Here is a 10472-nt window from a genome sequence, read left to right as displayed (position 1 = left end):
AAGAACACGAGTGATTCCAGCCTCCAAATGTGAAGATCTTCTGTTTTATTTCCTCTTCTATGACAGTGAAGTATTAATATTAACGGGAGGAGTCTTCATTCCATTTCACCTTGATATCTACTCTTTTATTCAATAATCACTCCTCTTAATGTAGTGATGAAGTTTCATGTTGATTTCTACTATTTGATCCTTTGATCCACCCGTAGTATCTTCATCACGTCGGCCATAATCTTCTCATCCAGAAGTCTCCTTCAGGAGCTCTTACATCCCATAACTCCACAGCTTCATTCATTCATTCATTCCGGACTGTTCGTATTGATGAGTGTTACTTCCTCATGCAAGAATGTCAAAAATACTTGTTTTCATCAAATATAGAGGTTTCATACCACTGAATATCTTCACGGAACCAAGCTGAAATAAACCAGACCTCGATGAGGAAAGCGCTTCAGTTATGAACCATAAAACGATAAAATACAGGAGAATTCAAGATGTTCATCCACAAAAAACCCACAGGATGACTTGGTGATGTGCGCTCAGCCTCCAGCCGGCATGTGCTGCACAACAGAAGAACACCAGAACTTAAGAGCATGATCCCAAAGAAAGAGGAAAACCTGCTACCTTCATGTTCCTGCTTTCAGGAACATGAAGTCCGAACCCTCGATGACCCGACGCGGCTCAGAAGTTCTCGTCATAAGCACACTGAGAAGGACGAGGACCTTCAGGAGACGCGTAGACGTGGAGGAGGAGTTATGAACCAGACCAGAGGTTCTCTCGCCCTTTAGACGGGGGGGGAGGGAGGGGAGAGGAGGGTCCATTAAGGTTCTCAGCATCTTATTCATCCGGAAACAAAGGACCGAGGAGACGCACAAGAGAGACCGACATGAGAGACTTCTAAGTGTCTCTGCCTGGGGGACAAAACACCGTGAACGCTGCTCCTCTGGGCGAACGGGGGAGGAACACAGTATGTACAAAGCATACAGGGGGGAGGGAGAGAGGGGGAGAGTAGTGAAATAAACCCGTTCATATTTGGATGTCGACTCGTTGAGTAAATGAAGACGTGTTGTTGTTGTTGTTTGGCCTCAATCCAGAAAGTAATCAGGAAAGTGACTGACGGTGGAATCAATAGTCGTTAATCAGTCGCAGTTTCCTCCCCATGAGGTCAGATGTTCCCTCACATCTGCTCCAGCAACAATTTGACTCATTAGTTCACAAGACACACTCATTGAGCCAAACGCAGGGTTCTGTTGCGTCCTCGTGGCGTTGTCATGGAGACAGCGTCTGCGTCGGGGGACACGGCCGAGGAGCTCTGTGAGAACTTTACCGGGAGTTTGTGTGTCTGCTGTTCTGGTCTGAGGGTTCCAGCAGAGTCCTCGATGATGGTAATCACTTGTCCAATAGGGTGACAGGTAATTAGTTGTCCATCTCCTCTGGACCAATTAGAGTCCTGCTCTGTGTCCCGGCGTCCACCACAGGGAGCAGCTGGGATGGAGCCGCGTCACGGTGAAGACGTGAACCTCCCGCTGTCTTCAGCTGAGATTTATTCTTTCTGCGTAGTTCTCGCTGCCTTCGTCTCACGTTGCCCGCGATGAGACCCGCCCTCCTCTGAGACGAGAGGAACCGAAGCACAGCCGAGATCTCCTGGAGACGCCCCCCCCCTCCCCCCTCGATGGGGCTGAGAGTGTCCTCTCAGACAGGAGGAGTCCTTCAGCTGCTTTCTCCTCCACGTGAGACGCTTCTGGCGGCCTCCCTCCGAGCGCCAATTCATAAATACATAATCCCCCCGAGTCCATCACAGCCAGACCGGCTCCTCTTATGAAGTCTACATGATGGTGGTGTCCGGGGGGGGGGGGGGGGATCACCATGATACCAGAACCTCCTCCAGCGGCGTCGATGATGCCGATGAGGAACGCCGTTGCGTCCTCCGGTCGTCACGGCCACCTTCAGACGCTCTCACTGGTTCCTCGACCACGTCAGGAGAGACGAGCTGTCCATCTGCGCGGATCATTTTTGTAGTGGTTTCAGTTTGGAGGACGAGGACCTTTGTTGGTTTTCCTGCTCTTTCAAAGTCACAGGATCAATTTCGTGGACGCGTCCCCCCGAGGCAAAATGTGTGATTTTGCGATATCAACAAATCAATTGAATTGAATTTGCGGCGGGAAAAAGGCCTCGACGTGGCAGCTGGTTTATTACTGCGGTATATATATATATATATTTGAGATAATAAATGTACATAGCGGCTGCTTGGATAATCTGCTGCTCAGCTGCTCTGAACCCTTATAGTGACCCCCCCCCCCCCTTCAGACGACCTTCAGACGACCTCTCTGGTGTGAACCCTGAAGAGGAAGTCGGGTTCTTTTGATTCGGCGTTAGCAGCGGCGCAGCAACAAGATGCTAATCATGAGCGACAATCCTGAGAGATCCTTTTTAATGCCGGTGGATCTGGAGACGTGTGATGAGGGATGTTAGCGTTTAAGGGGCTGCTGGGACGTACTTATGGATTAACTCCCCCCCCCCCTCAAGTTAAGAAGAGATTTGGCTCCCTGCTCGTGTTCGGCGTTTATCAACTCTCAGATGTGGAACATCGTCACTGAATCGGTGCCGTCGGTGTTCGATCCATCAGTCCTATCGGAATCAAACCAGCAAATAAAAACCATCACACATCAGTATCCAAAGGAGCCTTAACTGATTTGTCCATTCACCCCCACACCCCCACACTGAAAAGGTCTTCATAGCCGCGTTCACGTTGGACCAATGACAGAACAGTTTGCGTGACGTTAAATGTTGTCGTGGGAACGCAGTGAGTATTAACTGCCCGTTTCTATTTGTTGTGTTCTAATTATGAAGAAACGCCGGACGGCCACAGTGCCCTTTGACCCCCGTAGTGCCCGTCCGTCGCCTCCACCAGGGAACTCCAGAACAACGGTGGCCTGCAGGTGTTTATACGATCGGTAAAGGTGTGAAAGCTAGTGTCCACACCTCTGGGAGTCTTCTGGTGGGTTCAATGCAACTCGGATTTTAAATGCCTCTCAGTCAATACCAGTTGTTGTATCACTGCACGCATTCCAGTTTATTACATTACATTAAATACAATCATAACTGTACAGTGGTGATAGCTTCAGATGTCCACCTGGTAGCTGACGTTAGCTGTTAGCTGACGTTAGCTGACGTTAGCTGTTAGCTGACATTTTGAATTTTAAATTGTAATCTTAACAAGTCGTGTCTCTATTTTTGTGTAAAAAAAACATATTTATTTTTAATATGAATTATTACTCCATTAGACCACCGTTACATCTTTCCTCTCGCGCCCCCCCCTAGAGGCCGCTCGCCCACCCAGGGGTAAATGGTTTCACCCTAATGCACCTTCTGGACCCCCGACTGTCCTCAGCGGTCTCCAGCTAAATTTAAACATGAGGAGAAAAAAAATGCAGGCTGCACTTTAATATTTTATACATAAAAGTGGTAGATTCTAAAATATGAAGCTGGAGGTCTTAAAACGAACCATCGATCACTAAACGGAATATTTTGAAAAGTCGGTGTGTCCCACGTTGTACGACAAACCGAAGCCTCGCGAAGCCGACGCGCTGAGACTCGCGGACAGATGGAAGAAGCCACCTGAGAGGACGGTTTGAGACACGGCCATTGCTATGCAGCGCGTGCACCGCTCATTAAAGGGACCCTCCTCAACGTGGCTGAGCTAAAGCCTCACGCAGGACACACACACACACACACACACACACACACGGTTCTTTTTGTAACCCCACTGATCCCGCTTTTCATTTCTGTGCCGATCAATTATTAGCCAGTTTGTCTCAATGACAGGTGCTCCGTCCTCTGCGGCGCCGCGTGTGACTTTTTACAAATAGTGCTGATGTGTCTTCTTGCGCGTGGCGCCCTGCCCGGGGGGGGGGAATATCACCGGCAACCTGCAGCCCGCCGGCTTAACTCCTCTGGCGTCCTGGCGATCGGCCTGTTCAGAGGGTTCTGCTCCCCTACGGTTCGTGACTTAAAACCACAGAAGAAGAAGGCCTCTTCTCGCCCTTGCAGGCGGGTACTTGTGTCGCAAATCCTTGTCTTTTTCTGCGATTCTGTGTTAAAATCTGCTGCCGTGGGCGACGGCGGCGCGTCGGCCTGAAAGGTGCAAACGCACGCTCAGCGTTATCGGCTTCTGCGAGCGCTGATCAATACCGGGGCGAGTCCCTCCCCGGCTTACCGTCTCTACAGGAAGCACATGCATATGCAGAATCTAACTCTACGGGAGCTTTAAAGCCGCACTAATCAATACGTTTATATTAACAAAGGGTCAGATTACTTTGTGACAAACCTCCATAAAAAATAATCACCCAATTGATTAATTATCACTCTGCAGTTTCCCTCTGAGAGTTTCTGCATTGATTATAATTCAGGAATATAAATCTGCCAATTGATCCTCCTTCCCAACACCCCTTGGTTACCGTTGCTAGGCCCGTCGATGTGTTTTCAACAATGTCGGTGAGAGATACTGGTACTGTAACAGAGGAGGTAAACAAGTAGACATTTTTTTTTTAATTATTATTATTATTTTTATTTATTTATTTTTATTTATTGTTACTATAATATACAAGTATTGTGAACATATTGTTCGTCTACAACATCCATACTCGATATCCGACATCTCCGAAGCTCAAGTTTAGTGGCTTCCCTGCATTCTTGCTTCTAATTGATCATTTTCGATTACATCAATAGTAATTAGTTTTGTGCCTCCTTCTTTTTTGATTGTTTTATTTACCAATAAATTTAAACTTACTCAAAAATACAGGTGTTTTTAATGTAATCATTATTTGTGACCACGGATGATCAGTTCTTATTTATTATTATTTATCATCCAGTGATTTAAATTAAGTAGCGTGAAGCAGCTGCAACCGACAGATGAACCTTTGACCTTTAGCTCTGCTCGTAGGGAGCCACTAACTAATATAACCAGTCACACAAGTATCAATTCATCTAAACGGGAAACTGACCTCCAGAAAATGCATTTCATTCCAGCTGAACTTATAATAAATATTAAATATTGCAAGCCCGCATATATCGACACAACCCCAGACTGTAAAGAAGTTGTGGACACAATCGTCATCATCGGTTTGTGGACGGATGTCACGAAGGAGTTCCGCAGTTTTCTACCAGTGAAGAGCAAGTGACCATATGAGGACTGAGGAGGCATAGAGACGCCACGTACGTCTCTGGTGGAGACCTGTCAATCAGCGTGTAGACCCGTCCTTAATACCTTAATAAGCTATATTTGCCTCTAACCATAATTAATGAAATGAACATCATGTCGTTACTAATGAATCAAATGAGAGTAACTTTCCCATAGACGTCTATAGAAACAGAAGAAGGGCCCCTCCATCGACGATAACTGGTGGATCACAGTTTAATTTAACACATTCTGTCCTCCAACAATGATAAACAAACCTTTAAAATGTACCACGTGACCGAGTTGCTCTTTCAGGGTTTTATATTTTGAATCCTGACACTCCTGCTGCCATCTGTCCATCAGTCCATCCGTCCATCCATTGGCAAACCGCTTATCCTGCACACAGGGTCGCGGGGGGGCTGCTGTCCATCAGTGTGTTTTTTAAATATCAAAATACAAAGTACCCTTCGTCCCCCTGATTTGCCTCATTTAAGTTACAAATTTGATGGCAAATTCATTAGAAAAACTCAATACCAGAAGAGTCTGAATATTGTAAATAGGTCCTGCAGAGAAGCATTAAATGTGGACGGAACTTTGTTTTCGCCTCCACTGCTGCTCAGCTTGTGGTCCAAAACATTTGGACCTTTAGAAAGCTGAAATCAGAAATAAGAGTCTGTGATTATGTTTCGAGTTTTTGTTGGTTTTGTCAGAACCACAGAAGAACTTTCCACTCTGAGGCCGAACACATCTCTGCTTGTACTCCTTCTTCTCTCAACATGTGGGGGGAGCGCAGCACGGTTTGAGGTAGAAGCTTGTTTCAAACCAGAACTGAAAATATTCAGTTTTATTATGTTCAGATTTGTTGTTTAGGCACCTGAAGTAAGAACAGTTTTTGGACGAAGCAACAAGCTGACGAGTGAAGTCAGAGCTTAAAGCTGCATTCTCTGTAGTGACCAGCGGGGGGCAACTCCTCTGCTCCCATAGACGTCTATGAGGAAATGACTCTACTTCTCTGTAGTGACCAGCAGGGGGCGACTCCTCTGCTCCCATAGACGTCTATGAGGAAATGACTCTACTTCTCTGTAGTGACCAGCAGGGGGCGACTCCTCTGCTCCCATAGACGTCTATGAGGAAATGACTCTACTTCTCTGTAGTGACCAGCAGGGGGCGACTCCTCTGCTCCCATAGACGTCTATGAGGAAATGACTCTACTTCTCTGTAGTGACCAGCAGGGGGCGACTCCTCTGCTCCCATAGACGTCTATGAGGAAATGACTCTACTTCTCTGTCGTGACCAGCAGGGGGCGACTCCTCTGCTCCCATAGACGTCTATGAGGAAATTACTCTACTTCTCTGTAGTGACCAGCAGGGGGCGACTCCTCTGCTCCCATAGACGTCTATGAGGAAATGACTCTACTTCTCTGTAGTGACCAGCAGGGGGAGACTCCTCTGCTCCCATAGACGTCTATGAGGAAATTACTCTACTTCTCTATAGTGACCAGCAGGGGGCGACTCCTCTGCTCCCATAGACGTCTATGAGGAAATGACTCTACTTCTCTGTAGTGACCAGCAGGGGGAGACTCCTCTGCTCCCATAGACGTCTATGAGGAAATGACTCTACTTCTCTGTAGTGACCAGCAGGGGGAGACTCCTCTGCTCCCATAGACGTCTATGAGGAAATTACTCTACTTCTCTGTAGTGACCAGCAGGGGGCGACTCCTCTGCTCCCATAGACGTCTATGAGGAAATGACTCTACTTCTCTGTAGTGACCAGCAGGGGGCGACTCCTCTGCTCCCATAGACGTCTATGAGCAAATGACTCTACTTCTCTGTAGTGACCAGCAGGGGGCGACTCCTCTGCTCCCATAGACGTCTATGAGGAAATGACTCTACTTCTCTGTAGTGACCAGCAGGGGGCGACTCGTCTGCTCCCATAGACGTCTATGAGGAAATTACTAATTTATTCCCTCGGTAAACATGAGTTTGTGGTCTCAATCTCTAGTATCAAGTCTTCTTCTTCTTCTTCTTCTCCTTGTGGTCGTGTCGAGTCAAACAGACCATGAAGGATGCTGGCGTTCAGGACATAGCGGCGGCGTACCTGCACGGAGCAGGCGAGTTGAGGCCGTTGAGCAGCGCAGGTGTAACGTAGCAACTCCGATGAAGTAGTGAGAGATTGTATTCCTGTTGATCGTACTTTGAAGGATGTACTACGATCTGCTGAGAGGTAATCAGCTCATGAGTCACCTTTAACATTGATGTGAAAATATATAAAATAAGTTTCTCTGCAAAACGATTGCATTGAACGCATCGTAATGAAACTCAATGGAACCTGAGTTAACGTTAGCTGCGCCGGCTGCTAACAGCTAACGTTAACTAGCTCTCCCCGTTAACGTACTACAGGTGTGCGGTGGCGGTTTGCGCCTCTGCGTGGTATTTGGTAGCGGCCCGCGTACCGAGGCGGCACCGAGCATCTCTGGTACTGGCGTGTGACAAAAGCCGGTTCTCGGTGTCAGGGGACAATGGTTTTGGTTTAACGAGGATGTGGATACTCATATTGTCCACGTGTGATCAGCGCCGTGTTTGGACCGATGTTGCATCACCACTTCTTCCTGATTACAAGCTTCCAAAGGCGTATTTTTCCGGTCAAAGTCGAGAAGCTCTAGAAGAAGCTGTGCGAGTGTACATGAAATCCATTCGGTGCGATACGCCGCTGACTGAACCCTCTGCAGCTTAAGTGCTGAATCAGCGGCGTGCGCGCGGCTTCTAGTCGATGGTGGAGGCGGCGGCCCCGTGAAGAGACCTCACAGCGACTTGACAGCCTTCACTCATGAATCACGCCGCCGCCCGGCGGACGACGTGTTCTGCGGTGCACGAGTAATGAGTATAAAACAAGAGAATAAAGTTAGAGTTGGCGCTTTGGGACCAGACGTCGTAACTGGTGACAGAGCCGTCGCGCAGGGTCCGACCCCCTGACCCCCGACCCCTCGTTCAGTCAACAGCAGGAACTGGGCCGCCCAACGTGTGAGACTCGGCCACATGAAGTATCGATGCTCCGCGGCCTCATTGAGGCAGCCGTTCAAAGGGAGAGTAACCGCTGGTTGTACAGCGTGTGCTCATTACCCAGATCCTACGTTCATCTTTCTTTCATTGGCAGGACGTGAGTCCAGTTTGCATATTAACGCGGCGAGATCGGAGGTCCGTGGCGATACGTCGCACTCAGCAAGCTCAATGTGTCGCCTGGGAAAGCGGGTCAATTAGCAGGGGGGGATTATTTTATTTTTTGGTGTGAAATGGAATGAGCGAAGCTAACTGGTGGCAGGAACTCAGATTCGGTGTGAAATAGGCTCCATGCTTCCTGAGCGGACGAGGCCCGTGTAGAATCTACTCCGTCATTTATGCTTTTAAAGGGGTATAGATCATATTACCCCCCCGGCTGCAGTGTCCGTACACATTGTACACATTGTATTACCCTGTTTCTGTCACAACTACTTCGTATTTACGGCTCCAAAGGGTTCGAAAGTGTTCAGGTGAGTCCTGATCACATGAAACGACCTGCAGAGGTGAATGATTGGAAGACAACGGTCCTGCCACCCCCCCCCCCCCCCCCCTTTCTCTGTATTTGTTGATTTCGGTCGGGATTTTAAGGATTATGTCAAAAAAAGGCACGTGCCGACTGTCAACAGGAAGCAGGGACGAGGTCGCTTCCTGCGGCCTCATAACGTTTCTATATATGTTCCTCAATGCAACACGAAGCCTTTAAGAGTCCAGCTGCACTCAGGGAGTCCGTGCTCGCGCTTCTGGCTCCTGGGGCCAATTCACTGGAACCTAATGTGTAATAAGCCCCTGGAAGACCCCGAGCTTTTTAGTCCCGGTATCAAGGACAAACAAAGTAATGGCTTTTTAGAGAGAGAGGGAGAGAGAGAGAGAGAGAGAGAGAGAGAGAGGGGGAGAGAGAGCGCTGAGAAAGCATTTCTGCCTTTCAGCTCAGAGGCCGTTGAGTGAAAAGCATTCATGCTCACGTCACACTTCAAAACAGCACGATCTCCTGAACTACAAATAAATCTATTCCTAAAACATCGACCCCCCTCACACACAAACACACACACACACGCACACGCACACACACACACACACACCGCTTGATCAAGAGATTCTTGCAGTGCAGCATTTTCAAGTAATGACGGCGTCGGAAAGAAAAGCTGCGCAGGCGACGTCGTCTCCCACACTCGTCGACGGCCGAAGACGAGATTCCGCCGCGCGAATCTGTGGCGCTCGAGCGTAAACGACGGGAGCACGTCGGGGGTAAACAGTCCGCCTGCTGCTGACAGTCAACGCTGTCTCTGGTCCTCAGGGAGGAGGGACGCAGGGTCCGAGGCTCCGATCCTCAGAAGGTCACGTCGAGCTGAAGCGAGGATGAGTCCGGCTCGCTGGTCTTGTGCAGTGAGGGGGGACGGGGACGAGGGGGACGTGGGGGACGGGGGGGTCCAATGACAGTCAAATACATGCAACGCAGATGTTTAAAGGCACTCAAGGTTCCGCACAGCAACGGTTTGTTTCTGTGTCCATCAAGGCCGTCCTGAAGGGAACTAATTGTCCATCGATCGGCGGTCGTGCTTCGTCTCCATTGATGGAAGTCGTGTAGTAACGAGCCTCTGCAGATCGATGGCGCCGTGCAGACAGATAATCACCTGAGAGTCGATCGAATGAGACCACATCTGTCATTATTACTCATTTCCTACTGAAGGATTAATAAAATCATTACATCTTCACCATCTTCAGGGGGAAACAAATGTCTGACCTACATCAGGTCCCCAAAATGTAACTCTGGTCCTCCAAGTCCGTAGTGTTCATCCTCTGGGGAGCAAAGTGGTCAATCCAACATCTGTCCACCGTGGACAGACCCAGAGACCAGTACACCGTGGACAGACCCAGAGACCAGTCCACCGTGGACAGACCCAGAGACCAGTACACCATGGACAGACCCAGAGACCAGTACACCATGGACAGACCCAGATCCTCCAGCAGAGACCCGAATGAGAGGTTCTGTAAACGCTGTAGGAGACACTACGTCAAACACGCATGACTGTCCTTTGGAGTAGCTCAGTAGCTTCGTCGAGACCAGTCCACCATGGACAGACCCAGAGACAAAGTCCATCGTGGACTGACCCAGAGACCAGTCCACGTGGACAGACCTAGAAACCAGTACACTGTGGACAGACCCAGAGATAAAGTCCATTGTGGACAGAGACCAGTACACTGTGGACAGACCCAGAGACAAAGTCCACCATGGACAGACCCAGAGA

The sequence above is a fragment of the Gasterosteus aculeatus genome, chromosome 12 (assembly GCF_964276395.1).
Source record: "Gasterosteus aculeatus chromosome 12, fGasAcu3.hap1.1, whole genome shotgun sequence".
NCBI classification, from domain to species: Eukaryota; Metazoa; Chordata; class Actinopteri; order Perciformes; family Gasterosteidae; genus Gasterosteus; species Gasterosteus aculeatus.
This window is presented reverse-complemented; position numbering follows the sequence as displayed.